Below are 17,115 nucleotides of genomic sequence, written 5' to 3' on the forward strand. Positions count from 1 at the left end.
TCCTCTTTCCTCCCCTCCCCCCCTCCCCCCGCTGTTTTGTTGCATCTGTGTCTATTCACTGTCTGATCTTTTGTATCTATTTCCCTTTTTGTCTTCTCTTCTCATTTTTCTCCTCTAGGATTCACCAGGATTTGATCCTGGGGACCTCTGATGTGAAGAGAGGTTCCCTGTCAATTGCGCCACCTCAGTTCCTGGTTTCTGATGCACCTTGCCTACACTCTCTCCTTTGTCACTCTTTTGTTGTGCCATCATCTTGCTGCGTGACTCACTTGTGTGGGCACTGGAATCCTGCGTGGGCTCTCGGATTGCCGCACAGGCACTCAGCTCCCCGCTCGGGCACTGGCTCGCTGTACAGGCATGATTTTCTTTCTTTTTTTTTTTTTTTTGCCAGGAGGGCCCAGGGATTGAGGCCAGGTCCTCCCATATGGTAGGTAGAAGCCCAATCACTTGAGCCACATCCACTTCCCTCTTTCTTCTTTTTTAATGTAAGCATGGAGAGCTATAAATTTCGCTCTCATCACTGCCTCTGCAGTGGCCCATAGGTTTTGATATGCTGTATTTTCATTTTCATTTGTTTCAAGATATTTGCTGAATTCTCTTACAATTTCTTCTTTGACCCTCTGATTACTTGACAATGTGTTGTTTAATCTCTATACATTTATGAATTTTCCTTTTTCCCAGCCATTATTGATTTCCAGCTTCATTCTTTTATGATCAGAGAAAGTGTTTTGTATAATTTCAATATTTTTAAATTTATTGAGACTTGTCTTGTGACCCAACATATGGTCTATCTAGGAGAAGTTCCATGAGCACTTGAAAAGAAAGTATACACTGTTGTTTTGGGGTGCAGTGCTCTTTAGATGTCTGTTAGGTCTAGATTGTTTATCACATTATTCAAGCTCTCTGTTTCTTTATTTATCCTCTGTCCAGACATTCCAGTACTTAGAGTAGTATATTGAAGTCTCCAGCTATTATTGTAGAGACATCTATTCCTTCCTTCAGTTTTGCCAGTGTGTGTCTCATGTATCTTGGGGCATTCAGGATGCATAAATATTTAGTATAGTCATTTCTTCTTGGCAAATTGCCCCTTTTATTAATATATAATGACCTTCTTCATCCCTTATAACAGTTTTGCATTTGAAATCTATTTTATCTGATATTAGTATCACTACTCCAGCTCTTTTTTTGGTTACTATTTTCATGGAATACCTTTTACCAACATTTTGTTTTTAACCTGGTTGTGTCCTTATGTCTGAGGTGGATCTCCTGTAGACAACATAAGATGGCTCATATTTTTTTTATCCATTCTATCGGTCTATGGATTTTGATCAGGGAGTTCAATCCATTAACATTCATCGTTATTACTGTAAAGTTATACTTATTTAATTCATTTTGTCTTTCAGCTTTCTATTGTCATATCGTTCTATGGTCTGTCTTTTTATCCTTTAGTTTACCCAACGCCATGGTTTTAAATTACTTTTATTTATTTTTATTACCCAACTCATACATCAATTATGTTGCCATATTTTATTCTAAAAATAGCAAATAAATCTAAAGCCCTTTTGATACTCTTTCCAGTGTTACTTCTATCCCTTTTGCTATGTGTATGCATGTAGGTTTGTATGAATGCACTTAAGCACTTATATAAATATAGAAATTTCATATTGATATAGTTATTGGCCATTTGCATTTCCTCCCTGATGAATTTCCTATCTATGAAATTCAAAAGCAGAACTTAAAGAAATACAGAAATATAGATATAGAGAGACTTTTTTGATTCTGAATAGTTTCATACAGTTGTATCACTGTCCAAGTCATTTAAAAATGTTTTAGAGACCTTCCCTTGTCAGAGCATAGAGAACTACCAATTTCTTTTTAACTTTTAGAGTTATTCCATAGAAAAGATTTGCTAGTCTTATTTAGCTGCTCCCTGAATGATGGATATCCTTGCTTCTCTAGCCATGTGCCAGGTTTCTCCAGTGTAGCCAGGAAGAGAATTGTTCAGTCGAGGGGGACACATATTTTCATTTTCATTTTTAATAACTTCTGCCAAATTCTTTTGCAAAATGACTGTGCCGAATTATTCCAAGTTTTTGCATGAAAGTTAATCATTGCACCAACTCTGAGTTTTCAGTTCCATGAATAATAAGTAGAGTTGAACATATTTTCCACATAGTTGGACGTTTGTATTTCTTCTTCTATGAATTTCCTATTTGTGAAATTCAAATGTAGAAACTCAATGATTATGTTTACATATATTATGGTAAAATTTTTATCTATCTTTTAACTATACTTCATGAAAATATTTTCTTATTGAAATGGAGTCATTTATACATTCTGGATATCTTTTGTGGTTTTTTTTTTTTGTGTTTTTTTTTTTTGCCTAATTTTTAAAATTAAAGAAGTTGTAGGTTTGCTGAAAAATCATGTGCACAAGACAGAGTTCCCATATACCACCCTATAATTAACATATTGCATTAGTGTTACAATTCATGAAAGAACATTTTTATAACTGTATTATTAACCATAGGCCATTCTATACAAAAGAGTTCACCATGCTATATAGCACTATGTTGTTGTTTTGAAAATCTTTATTCTGGTAACATATGTACAACCTAAAATTTCCCCCTTTCAACCACATTCATATATAAAATTCAGAGCTGTTAATTACGTTCATGATGTTGTGCTACCACCCCCTTTCTGGGTATCTATTTAATTTGCATTATAAATGCTTTTAATGCTTTTTTAATTTTATAACACGGATACAATATAATTAAAATGTCTATAAAATATCTATATTTTGCAAAATGAAACTTTAAAATTATGGTATGTTTAAGATTTATCCACCTTTTTTTTATAGCATTTTCAAGCCTTTCCCAAAATCATAAACATATTCCTCTTATGTTTTTGTTAAGGTTTTGTTTATATATTTAGATTTTAATCCATCTGGAATTAATTTTTCTGCTTGGTGGGTGGGAGGTAGGGTATGAATGTTATTTTCTCCAGATGGAGAATCTCTTGTCCCAGTATCATTTAGTGCGTTCTTTATTTCCTCACTGATAGATGTCACGTCGTTTATACATGAAATTCTGACAAATACCCATATATTCCCGACACCCTAGTTCACCCCATCTAATTTGAATTCTACCCTTTGCAAACATCAGGGATGTAACTGTTTTTGGCCACAATGAATTATGATCTTCATTCACTCAGTGTGTTTATTGAGTGCCTACTATGTGCCATGGGGGACAAGGCTAACCAGGGGACAGAACCCTGCACCAAGCAAGCCACGGCCCGGCCCCTTCATCCCTCACCTCCTGTGAGATTCCTCGGCATTTAAGATTGTTTGCTGGAGGTGTCAGGGGAGGAACATTCCTTTCCTCGAAAGTTCGTGAGAATTCCAGATTCTGGGGCAGCCTCTACAATGGCTCTCAACGATCTGGTTTCCACACCCTTGTGGAGTCTCCTTCCCCTGAGAGCGGGCTGGACCCAGTACGGTGCCTCTAACGGAGAGAACACAGCACAAGCGATGGGATGTCACTTCCGAGATGAGGGTACAGAGGATCTTGTTACTTGTTGTCAATGGCCCCCTCGCTTGCAGGGAGTCGTGCTCGCCAACTGGCACATGACAGCTGCCCTGCAGAGAGACGCACGGTTCAAGGAACTGAAGGAGGCGGCAGTCCGACAGCCCGCGAGGAGCTGAACCGTGCCACAGCCAAGTGACAAAATCTCCCCTGGTGGAGACTTGAGGTGACAGCAGACCTAACACCTTGATTAACAGCCCTAGGAGAAACCTGGAGACAAAAGACACTGCAAAGCTGGAGACAAAAGACACTGCGAAGCCATGCCCAGAGTCCTGAGCCACAAAACGCTGAGATCATAAATGTTGTGTTAAACCACCATATTTTGGGTAATTTGTTATGCAGCATAGATAACTAATGCAGGCCCCCACATGACAGAACATTCTGTGGGTATTGTAAAGAATTATAGACTCTTGGGAGAGAAAAAAATGTTAAAAACAGCTAGCTACTTATTTCCTGTCAGTGAGGTCATGTAGTATTTGTCCTTCAATGCCTGGGTTGCTTCACTCAACATAAGGTTCTCAAGATTCATCCATGTTATCACGTGTGTTTGTACTGTATCGTTCTTATAGCTGAGCAGTATTCCATTGTCTGTATATACCACATTTTATCTATCCATTCATCTGTTGATGGGTATTTGGGTTGATTCCCACTTTTGGCAATTGTGGACCATGTTGCTATGAACATTGGTGTGCATATATGGGTTTGTGTCCTTGTTTTCGGTTCTACTGGGTATATACCCAGCAGTGGAATTGCTGGGTCATATGGCAAACCTATAGCCAGTTTTTTGAGAAACCACCAAACTGTCCTCTAGGTGCAGCAGTGCTCAAAAATGTAGTCACCAAATGCAATGAATGTCCCATGATGATGAAAGAGGTTTTTGATACGGGCGGAGTGGGGTGAGGGGGGTGGGGGGATATATGGGGACCTCATATTTTTTAATGTAACATTAAAAAAATAAAGACAAAAAAAATCAGCTAGCTACATGCATCACTGGAGGCTTGAGATTCTCGGAAAATCCTTGCTACTGATCATGGTGATCAGGTCTGGCTTGAGTACCTCCCACAGCCTGAATATTTTAAAATAGTTAGTTTTCAGTTGAATTTGAAAATTTCCCCTGTAGTAGTCACTTGATAATGATCAACTTTTATGTTTCTGAGATCAACTATCATTGATGTTGGTTTCTATTTCGGATAAGGAAAATTATATTGTTGGTTCAGACTGATGAGTAAGAACAAGCCTGTTATTTTGGAGAAGGTCATGAATGCTTGGGCCAATAAATCTTTCTGTAGTCAAGTTTCCTGTGTAAAACACGTCATCTCAGAAAACTGAAATGGAAAATGTCAACATAATGGTTCCCTGAGACCATGATTAAGCGTGAAAAATGAATTATCACCAGTGTTGTAATAAATACCTACAACTATTAAAAAAAGAGACAAAGCACATCTGAAAAACTGCGTACAAATATCCGTGATTTGGCTTCTTTCGGAAGGAAGCCTGCGCAATGCTCTTTGTTCATAGCAAGCGTGGGACAGCTGCAGTGCATCTTTGAATCCCACGGCATTTTCCAACTACATGGTTAACAAATTGCAGCCATGCACCCAGATGTGGTGAAGCAATCCTTCAACAGCAGCCGAGAAAGACCAGTCGGCTGAAATAGACTGTGAAGAGAACGGAACTGGCAAAGACAGTTGGAAAAAAACTGCATTCCTGGAAGGTCTACGTAGCTGAGGCTGTGGATCTCCGTGTTTCTCACCCTGCACGCTGAAGGCTGCTTATTGCAAACACCTGCTGCACCCATTTGTCCGGGAGCTTTAACTCTGGCCCAGGCTCAGGGCAAACTGGAAATGCCCGAGGGAGGCTCCTGGGCGCAGGCCTCCAGCAACAATGGGAGCAGAAGTGGGAAGGCAGCCGGGAGGCAGAGCTGCCCTCTCTGGATCTTTTGGGCAACTCTGCTCTGCCTTCTCTACTGTCTCCCAGAGGCAACGAGCAGCAGCACAGAGCTGCTCGCCCTGGTCATTGCCTTGATAACGCAGCTCTTGCCACTTGTCTTTCCTGCCCGATTGTATTTCCCCGCTCACTTCTAGTGTTTCCTGAGGCCACAACTCATAACCCGCAGGGCTCCTGGCTGTCGCTTCAGTGCCTCAAGTTCAGCTTCTGGGGGAACCCACACTAAGGCAACTTCCTTGGCAGTTGCTCATTTAAATCTCTTAAATTCTCTAAGAGAATGCAGGGCATTTTGTATCCAGTGACGTGCGTAACCAGAGAGAACACAAAATGCAAGTTTTCTTGATTTAGGAGCCAAAATGGGACTTGAGACATTACTTTAATGCACTCTATGAACCAGCGGAACATTTTCTCTTTCGTATTTTCAATTTTGCGGTGGTGCCAGAAGTCCATCTGCTTTCCTTACAACAGAGACGTCCAGCCTGGACTTCAACCCTTCTTAAAGTAGAGGCTAATGATTGCCGAGTAAAGAAAGGTTACAACATTAACAACTGTCGTCACTGAATACTAATACTTACCGTGGGCTAAGAAATGTGCAAAGTGCTTTATATGTACTTACTCATTAGCGCTCAAAATGACCTCAAGTTTTAGGAACTGTTTTTATTGCCTTTTTTTGTCTTTTTGTAACAGATTTATTGCACCTAAAATCTACATATATTTAAAGCATATGGCTGGATAAATCTAGACATATCACAATAAAACATAGTGAACATATCCATAAACCCCAGCAGTTTCCTCATGTTCCTTTTGAATCTATCTCCATCCTGTATCTCCCCTCCCACTCCTTCCTCAGGCAGCTATCACGATAGATTAGTTGGCATTTTCTAGCATCTTACATCAATGAAATTATACAAAATGTACTCTTTTATTTGGTGGGGGGAATATGGCTTCTTTCACACAAGGTAATTATTTTGAGGTACCTCCATAGCGGTATGTGTATTTATAATTAATTCCATTTGATTGCTGAGTCTATTCAATTGCATAGATAGACCACAACTTGTTTATCCATTCATCTGTTTGGGGATATTTAGGTTTTCTAGCTTTCGGGTATTGCAAATATGAATATTTATGTACAAGATTTGGATGGAAAGTGTATTTTAAACATATTAAGGACTTGCTATTTTACCATTTTGTATTCCCGCCTCTTCTTCCACATCCTCATCAACCCTTGGTTATAGGTAGGCTTTTTATTTTTAGCAATTTTCACAAATGTGGAATGGTATCCCATTGTGGTTTTAATTGGCATTTCTCTACTGACTAATGGTGCTGAACATCTTTTCATGTGCTTACTTTCCCCCTATACAACTTCTTATGTAAAGTGCCAGTTCCAATTATTTTCCCATTTTTGTTTATTTTCTTATTATTTAGATTTGAAAGTTATTTTTTCTAGATGTGAATCCTTTATCAGATACATGACTGACAAATATTTTCTCACAGTATGTGGTTTGTTTTCCTTCTCTTAACAATGACTTTTGAAGGCTATAATTTTTAAAAATTTGATTAGGTCCAGTTTATCAACTTTTTTTATGGATCACACTTGTTGGCATCTATCTAAGATAACAAAGATTTTCTCCTATGTTTATTTCTAGAAGTTCTGAAGTTTTAAGATTTAAATTGAGATCTATCATCCATTATTAGTTAGCTTTTATATATGGTAAGAGACAGGGATTGGTCTTCATATTTTGTGTTTGGATATACAATTAATCTGGCACCATCTGTTAAAAAAACTATCCTTGTTTCACTTAATTGTCTATGCAACTTTCCCTAAAATCAGTTGTCTATGTATCTTTGTGTGTCTTTCTAGACTTTCTATTCTGATCCATTGATCTGTTTGTCTGCCTTAACACAAATACCACAGTATTGATTCTGAAATTTTACAGATATTGAAATCACGTAGCACTGTGAGTCCGCCCACTGGACTCTTCTTTGTCAAAGTTATCTTGCCCATTCTAGGTCTTTTACATTTCTATGTAAAGTTTAGGATCACTTTGGTCCATTTCTGCAAAAAACTAAACAAAGCCTGGTAAGGATTCACCAACAAAGCAATTGAGGCCTGGAGTTTTCTTAGTGGGAAAGTTTTTAACTATGAGTTCAATTTCTTTGAGATATAAGGCTATTCATCTTACTTTTTCTTACATGAGCTTTGATGGGAATTGCAGTGAATATATTCATCAAACTGAGGAAAATTGCCACATTTGCAACACTGAGTCTCGGACCCTTGAACACGGTCTATCTATTTATTTGAGTCTTCTTTCATTTATGTCAGCAACATTTTATAGCTTTCAGTATATAAGCCTTTCACATCTTTTGTTATATTTATCCCTAAGTATTTAATATTTTGATGTTACTGTACATTGCATTCTTTTATTTCAATTTTTGATTATTCATTGTTAGTATCTAAAAATAAAGTTGTTTTTTGTATATTGATGTTATATCCTGCAACCTTGCTAGACTCACTTATTCTAGTAGGTCTTTTGTAGATTCCATTGGATTTTCAACATAGATGATGGGCTTGTCTGCTAATGAAGACAAGTTTTACTTCTTCCTGTCTACTCTGGATGACTTTAAACCTTTTTCTTGCTTTTTTTCAGTTGATGGAACTTACAGTACAATGGTGAGTAGAAGTGATGAGAGCAGACATACTGGTTGTTACTTATATTAGGGGGAAAGATTCAGTCTCTCACCATTAACTCTGATATTAGCTATACGTTTTTCATAGATGCCTTTTATCAGGTTAAAGAAGTTCCCTTCTATTTCTAGCTTGCTGAGAATTTATATTAGGAATGGATGCTAGATTTTGTCAAATGCTTTCTTTTCATCTATAAATATGACCATATGTTTCTTCTTTTCGGCATACTAATATGAGTAACTACATTGATTGATTTTCTAATGTTTAACCAACCTTGCATTCCTGGTATAAACACTAATTGATCATAATTTATTTATCAAATGATTTGATTTGCTAAAATTTTATTTAGAAAATTTGCATGCATGTTTCTGAGGGATATTGGTTTATAGTTTACTTTTCTTTTTTTTTTTTGTATCAGGGTAATGTTGGCCTCATAGAATGAATTGGAATGTGTTCCCATCTCTCCAATTTTCAGAAACTGTTTGTGTAGAATTGGTATCATTTCTTCCTTAAATGTTTGGTAAAATTCACCTGTGAATCATCTAGGCCTGCAGTTCTTTTTGTGGAAACATTTTTAACTACAGATTTTGTTTTTTAGGATTTTTTAGGGTTATTCATTTGTTTCTGACCTTTAGTTCTGTTTCTTTCTTGTAATTTATGAATTTAATCGAAGTTATCAAATATAGGGTTGTTCATAATTCTTTATTAACCTTTTAGTATATCTAGAATCTGTAGTGATGCTACCTTTTTCACTCATGATATTAATAAATTTTTTCTTCTCTATTTTTTCCTTAGTCTTTCTTCCAAGAGATTTATCTTTATTAATCTTCTCCAAGAACCACCCTCTAATTTCACTGATTTTCTCTATTCTTTCTCTGTTTTCTGTTCTATTGATTTCCGCTCTGATCTCTAGCTTTAATTGTGAATATGTTCATTTTCCCCTGCAGTTCTATCAGGTTTTGCTTCATGTATTTTTAAGCTCTGTTATTAGGAGCATAAATAATTAGGATTGTTATGTCCTCTGGATGGATTGACCTATTTTCATTATGAAATTATGTTCTTTATATCTGTTGATATTATTTACCCTAAAATCTTCTTGGTCTGATGTAAATATAGTCTCTCTAGCTTTCTTTTGCTCAGTTTTAGCATGCTGTGTTTTTTCCCATTCTTTTAACTTATTTGTTATTTTATATTTAAAGTTAAATATAAATTTATTTCTTTTAGCCAACATATAGTTAAGTCTTGCTTTTTTATCCTATCTGAAATCTTTACCTTTTAATAGGATTGTTTCAATCATTTGCATTTAACGTGATGTTTGTATGCTTCAGTTGAAGTCTGTCAACTTGCCATTTGTTTTCTATTTGTCTCATCTCTTTGTTCCCTTTTCTTTTTTCTCTCTCCTTTCTTTTGGGTCAGTTGAGTAATTTTTTATTTAATTTTATCTCATTTGTTAACTTATTAGCTATAATTTTTTGTTTTGTTTGTTTAGAAGTCTGTTTAGGGTTTATAGCTTGCATCTTTAACTTATCACATTCTATCTTCAATTGATATTATACCACTTAACCTAAGAGTTTATGAATCTTACAATAGTAAGATAGCATTCCTCTACTTCTCCTCTCCCAGCTTTAATCTATTGTTATTATACATATTTACCTATACATGTTACAAATCCCCCATTACATGTTACAATTTTTCTTTAAACAATAAATTATCTTTTAAAGAGACTTAAATAATAAGTAAAATAGGTGGCAGACTTGGCCCAGTGGTTAGGGCATCCGTCTACCACATGGGAGGTCCATGGTTCAAACCCCAGGCCTCCTTGACCCATGTGGAGCTGGCCCATGTGCAGTGCTGATATGTGCAAGGAGTGCCGTGCCACGCAGGGGTGTCCTCGCATAGGGGAGCCCCACCCGCAAGGAGTGCGCCCTATAAGGAGAGCCGCCCAGTGCGAAAGAAAGTGCAGCCTGCCTAAGAATGGCGCCACCTACACGGAGAAATGACACAACAAGATGATGCGGCAAAAAGAAACACAGATTCCCATGCTGCCAACAACAACAGAAGCGGACAAAGAAGACGCAGCAAATAGACACAGAGAAGAGACAACCAGGGTGGGGGGGAAGGGGAGAGAAATAATCTTTAAATAATAATAATAATAAGTAAAATAATTTCCATGCATTAGTCCATGCAATTACATTTTCCAGGACTCTTTAGTCCTTTATATAGATCCATATTTCTGTCTGGTATCATATTTCTTTTAACTGAAAGACTGCATTAGCATTTCTTGAAGCATGGGTCTGCTGGGTGAGGTCTTTCATATGTCTGGAAGTAATTTTATTTCACTGTCATTTTTGAAAGATACTTTTCTGGGCATGGTACTCTGGGTTGATAGGGTTTTATTTTTCTTTTCTCAGTATTTTAAAGATGTTTTTCCATTATCTCCTTTCTTGCATTGTTTCCAATTGGAAATCTACTGTCACCTTTATTGTTTTCCTCTATACAAAATGTCTCTTTTTTCTCTTGCTGCTTTTAAGCTTTTTCTCTTTATTACTGGTTTTGAGCAATTTGATTATGTTCTACCTACATCTAGTTTTCCTCATGTTTCCTATAATTAGTATTCATTGAGCTTTTTGGATATTTATTTTTAAAATATTATCAAAGTAGGAAAATTTTCAGCCTTTGTTTCTTCAAGATGTTTCTCACCCACTCTATCCCCCTTTGGGGACCTCATTTACATGTATTGTAGACTGCTTAAAGTTCCATAGCACATGACACTATTTTTAGTTTATTTTCCTCTTGGACAATTTTCATCTTGGGTAGTTTCTATTGCTATGTCTTCAATCTCTCTATTTTTTTTTTTTTCTTCAATGTTTAGTCTGCTGTTACTCCCATCCAGGTGAATTTTTCATCTCAGATAGTATCGTTTTCATTTACAGATGTTTGGTTTGGACTTTTAAAATTCTTTCATTTTCCTACTTATATTTTTGAATGCATGGGAACTATTTTAATATCCTTCTCTGAAAATTCTAATATCTGTATTGGTTCTGAATCAGTTTTGATGGATTAAGTTTTCTTTTCACAAAAGACTTTATTTTCCTGCTTCTTTTCATGTCTGATAAATGTTTTTCCAGTTTTAGCAGAGGATTTTATTTGGCAATCTCAAAAAAGAAAAATTCAGAAAATGGTCACTCACTGCAAGAACAGTTCTATAATAAACCATTTTCGATCATTCTCTCCTCTCTTTCCCAGGTATGCTCTTTTATGTTTATCACATTTTAGAGTGGACTGATGCACAGAAATACTCCTTGTAAATGGCAGGATACCACTTCTACCTTCTGGAAAACCTCCCTGGCAGTCAAAAGAACATCTTTTGTAGATTTCCTCTTCTGAAATAAATTGATCACAAAATTTTATTTTCTTTATAGCAAAATATTTTAAATTTCCTCTCTTTCTTCTTCCCACTTCTGATAGAAAATAAATAATTGAGAAAAAATGTCCCCAAGCTGTGATCAAAACACTGAATATTAAAGAACATCTGGGTTATTTTAGGTTCTTTGGGTTATATACTTGGGTTTTTACAGAGAAAGTTGAATCTCAAATTCTGTTGCTCCCCCACTCCTACCATAAATTTCATTATATATATATATATATCTCCTGTTGGTTCTGTTTCCCTAGTGAACTCTGACCAATACACTCCCTAAAATGATAATGGAAAAAGAATTTGACGAGTACAGCTAAAAAATTGAGCCATTCTATGATGGAGCAAAGTAGACTTACTCAACCATCCATGCTATTTATTTGTTCATCACAAGCCCTGAAATGAGATTCCAGTACCAAATATAGGATAGATTTCAAAGAGAGTGCTGAGATATAGGAACAAAACAGAATATAGGTGAAGGAACAGAGTAAAGAATCTCAAGAACTTCTTAGGCCATTTTCATCTAATAAGCAAAGATCTTAGCTGTGATTACACTAGGGTGTTTTTATGAGTTGCTACAGGAAAGCATGATTAACAGCTAGCATCTTCTGGCTCACTGTACTAAGTAAGCAGTACCAGTACCAGTACCAGTACCAACTTCCCAGATAAGTTTATGGCTAGGGAGTATAGGAGAGGTATTTCTTGCCAGGTGGGAGCTCTTTGGTGAAGATTCCTTTAGGGAAAAGTTTTTTGGCTTCCTCTTTAGGATGGTTGGAAGGATCACCACACTGCCCATCCTTCCAGTCAATCAGGATAGCAACCTCATTTTCTGTCCTCAGTTAGACACAAATAACTACTCTGAGAATCTCAGCAGAGTTCCCTCTGGTGGTAGCTAGAGAGAAGATAGATGTGTTTAGTTCCTTAGGAAGACCAACTGTAAACACCAGAGGAGCCTTCACCCACATGCCCTTTTCCTCTTGTGCTGAGTCCAGCCTGCACAGCACTGTGGCAAGGTCCCGATTCTTATCACTGACACCTGGAAAATATAGCATTTCCATGCGGGCTTCATCAGTGTCTACGTTGTCCTTGCTCCAGGCAAGATGGCCCTCAACGCTGTCCTTTGAAAGGGCAATCATCTTAACATTCCTCTTGGCATACTCTGGTGCCAGCTTTGCAGCTCTGCCAAATTCTGTGGTGCACACTGGGGTAACATCCTGAGGGTGGGAGAAGAGAATGCCCCAAGAGTCTCCCAGATAGTAGTGGAAACTGAGTCAGCTGCTGGTGGGATGGGCCTCGAGGTCTGGGGCCTCACCCCGCAGAAGTAGACCTCTGTGTGCAGTGGCTGCCGTGATGGGGGAGGGAGAGGAGACACAGCTGTGGTAGCCACCAGCCAATTGGCTCTTCATGCCTGGTAATTTTTTATTGGATGCCTGACATTGCAAATTTTACCTTTTTGAGTGCCAGGTGTTATTTTAGTCCTATAAATATTCTTGAGTTTTATTCTGGAACAGAAATAAATTACTTGGAAACAGTGTGACCCTTTAGTATCTTGCTTTTATGATTTGTCAGATGGGACAACAGCATGTGTATTCTAGGGTTAATTATTCCCTCCTACTAAGGCAAGACCACCTGTGAATTGTATCCAGAGCTCTGTGAATTTTAAGGTGTACCATTCCTGCTTGTTGTTACAGTCAGTATTCCCAGCCTGGTGAGTGCCCAGTAGTGCTAATCTAATCCTTTCACATGATACCTTCTTTGGTCCAGGGTCATTTCTTTAAATGCATCCCTGAGCAGTGCTCTGCTGAAATCAAGAGGAAGGCCTTTTACAAATCTCTTGAGTTCTCTCTCTGATTAGCTTTCCTCTCCAGCATTCTGTGAAAAAAAAGCTAGAATACTTGTTCTCTCCAGCGCAGCTCCCTCTCCTCAACTCAGCGAGTCCACCAGTCTCTCCTGGGTTTTCCCCTCCCTGTGCCATGAGCTGGAGACACGTGCTGGAGTTAGCATAGGGCTCACTTCTTTCATTTTATGTCTCTCAGGGGTCACCCTTCTCGGGCATCTTGGAAACCATTGCTCATATATTTTGCCCAGTTGTTTTATTGTTTCAGATGGAAAGATAAATCTGGTCTCTCTTACTCCATCTCTTTCCAGAAGCAGAAGCCACCTCTAATTTCTTATTGTAATTTAACAAATGACTAAATGGAAGCTCAAAGAGTAATCTGCTCAAGTTGAAACAACCTGGGATTGATGAAGTCAGGGATGAAAATCCAGATTTCCAAATTCCAGAGCTTTCACTCTTAGCCACTACTGTCTACAATTTATGGAAATCACATTTCAGCTCTTGGCACCTAGTGAGCAGTCAACAAATATTACTTATTTTTTAAATTATTGATAAATTAGAAAGCTATTCAATGAATTAAAAAATTTTAGATGAAAACATTTTTTAAAGCATCAGATCATTTATGCACAGATAAGGGTCTCTAGATCACTTAAAAAGGTACGAAGAAATTGAAGTGTTATTTTCAAATAACTGGGGTTAAGCAAGAAAAAAGCAACGAAAATGGATCTAAATTCTTTAGATTAAGCATTAAAAATAGGTATTTTGGACTATTTAAGAGCACTTTATTTGGGTTACCAAAAAGTTATGAATCAGATTAGCTTGCAGGTGTCTAGAATGGTGTTCTCCAGTGAGGACCCCCTAAGAACTGGAGGCTTGGCAAGACTGTTTCATGGAAAATTGCTAAAATTTCTAATTAGCTTACTTTCTGGAAATCATGTGAATGGGAGGCCCAGATGATTACGTGAAAATTAGATCAGAGTTAAGAGGAAAAAAAGAAGGTGGACCATGCCAATAGTCCACGGTCACATTTGTGGTTATTATAATAAAAAGGGCATCTTTATCATTTTGTTTCTGATGCATTTCCTGGACAAGCTACCATACGTAATATTTTCAACCCTAGCCCCAAAGGCTGATAAACCTGGAAGTGACAGTCTACCATCCCTTTCAGCCCTGCAGTTCTGTCTGATTTATGCTAACCACTTCTTATGGATTGTAGTAGCTGGCAGGTAATACTTTTCATTTGGCAAAATAAAAATGGATGTTTATTGCAAATCTTGAAGTGGGAAAAATACTGAAATAATTCCCCTTCCCTCACTCTGTCTCTGTTCAGCTAGAGATTAGACTTAGTTTATGTAAATCACCTGGCATACTGCCTGGTACAGAGTAGGTGCCTAATAACTGGCACATGATGTTTCTATGAATGAATACTTGCGGAGGGAGAGGGGGGATATTATTAAGGGAGAAACTAAAGTGTAATTAGAGGGAAAAGAAGAGAGACTGGGGAGGAAGGGGACACATAGCACTCGGAATAATTTTGCATCCAGTCAGAAATGAGAAGCTGTAGACAAAACAATGAAAACAATAAGCAATCAATTTTTATTTGAGATCAAGGTCAAGTTAGCAACTTGTTCAAAGACCTGAAAGTCTGAAGGTGACCAGATGCTCACTCAAGGCACATCGCTAACCACCAGCTCAACTGACATTTGGGGCAGCCTCTGTTTTCAAGAGGTTTTTGAGGATACTCAATCCAGGTGAAATGTAAAAGAGAAGGTCTCAACAGGATCGGGGGATGGAGGTGAAGGGATTATATTTTACCAGTAGAATTTCCCAACAAACAGACAGACTTGGAGGACAAATGCATCCACTTCTATAATCTTGTGATTCCGCGGATTTTCTAATGGATTTATTTTAATACATGGGTTTATTCTTATAGATCTAATGGGTGTATTCTAATTTGTTTATGAATACTTCAGATTTTCACAAACTTTTGATTCTTTATCTTCATTGCAACAGGTCTGAGTATATAAAATACTACAAATATCTAATGGAATAGTCACATCTGTCAATATCAGATCATTTTATAGAGTAAATATAAACTTCCTTTTACGCTTTCCCATAAAAAAAGTGTTAGTAGTTTTGTTTTCAGGCCCACTGCGTGGAGACAGTTTTCACTCACATCTGTAGTCCCCTCGGGTTTCTTTCCTCATCTCCTCAGACAATAGCAATATGCTGGCTGCAGGCAATGGGGTGTTATCTGCAGCTCCCAGAAGTCACAGGTCCTTAGACATTCAAGTGTTTCATCACAGGCCACAGCACTATACATTTAGGAAGGGATTGTGTCCACTTCCGTGAGATATTTCTGTGGTTGCAAAAGTTATTCTGGATAAATTAAAATTTTCTTCCTCCTTCTTATCATTTAATAGCATGCTTTGAAGTGTGTACGTCCTCAGGGGAGATATGTGTTCCACTGAATAGGGCGACCATTTAGAGAGGGCCCCACTGACCATTTTCATCAAACCAACATCAACCCTTTCTCTAGACCCATTTTTAAAAATCATATATGTATTTGGCTCTGAACTGAAAAATAAATGGTATCCAAGCCTGAACGCCTTAGTGAACAAATGACGTGTGACAACTGCATAGCCATCTAGTCTCTTGAATTGTCTCACAAAATTGGTTTAATGAGATGGGGATGACAGCTTTTCCAATTGTCGTTCCTCTGGTTCAACATTCAGTTGCTGAATGTCAAAGAGAGCAGCAGAAATCACTGAGGGCGCAACAATTAAACTTCGTGACCAGAGTTTTAAGGATCTCACTTTCTCTTTTTTTTAAACGAATTTTAATACTCCTAAAATGTGCCTCGGTCCATTTAAAAATATTCGGCCTGTGAGCAGTGCCTCTCCTTTGCTCTAAAAATGCAGGGGGAAAAATATAACTCTTAGAAATCTGAGAGCTTCAAAAAATGTCTTTATCCTTCTCTAGATGGGAAGAACCACTGTCGAAGAACATGGCGCCGAGGGCCAAGAGATCCTGGACTTGAATCTTGGCTCTCCAGAGCTGTGGTGTGATGCCAGGTGCACGGTTTCTGTTCCTTTCATGCAAAATGGGAGTAAAGTTTCCTATTTTTAAAATATCTGTAGAGGAGCAAATGGATTAACATACGTAAAGTGCCTGACAGTAAACACCAATTTCTTCCCATTTTCCTGATAAATGCAGCACTGTGACTTGGCATCTTGTTAACTGCCAACGGTAGAGGAACCAGGGAGATGTCAATCTTTACCTTCTGGGATTGATAGCTTGGAATGATGAGCTGGCCCATTCATTATTTTAAGGAAACTTGTCTTCTCTCAGCAGCTTTTCCCAAGGAATTTTTGCAATTTTTCTATTTCTCAGGCCATCATAGTCCTGAAGGCAGCTAATTACCACTGGACATATAGAAAAACTGGAGGAAAATTGTTACGGTTTCTCTAGACCCAAGCAGAAGCTTTCTCTCTGGTAGTTTACCCCAGTGGCACACAGGTGCAACTTTACTTTTAGTTTCTTTAGACCCTAAAACTATACCTTATCCTCTAGATCTGTGATAGCCAAACATTTTGATCCCTAAATGCTTATCTGTAAATAAATAATTTGAGGTCATCCCATATTT

At 37.7% G+C, this 17,115-nt stretch overlaps 1 pseudogene; it reads right to left on the reverse strand.

The window, feature by feature from the left end:
- Positions 1–12,309: 12,309 nt before the first annotated feature.
- On the reverse strand, positions 12,310–13,038 carry LOC101424123 (peroxiredoxin-6-like; annotated as a pseudogene).
- Positions 13,039–17,115: the final 4,077 nt, after the last annotated feature.

The sequence above is a fragment of the Dasypus novemcinctus genome, chromosome 24 (genome assembly GCF_030445035.2).
Source record: "Dasypus novemcinctus isolate mDasNov1 chromosome 24, mDasNov1.1.hap2, whole genome shotgun sequence".
Classification (NCBI taxonomy): Eukaryota; Metazoa; Chordata; class Mammalia; order Cingulata; family Dasypodidae; genus Dasypus; species Dasypus novemcinctus.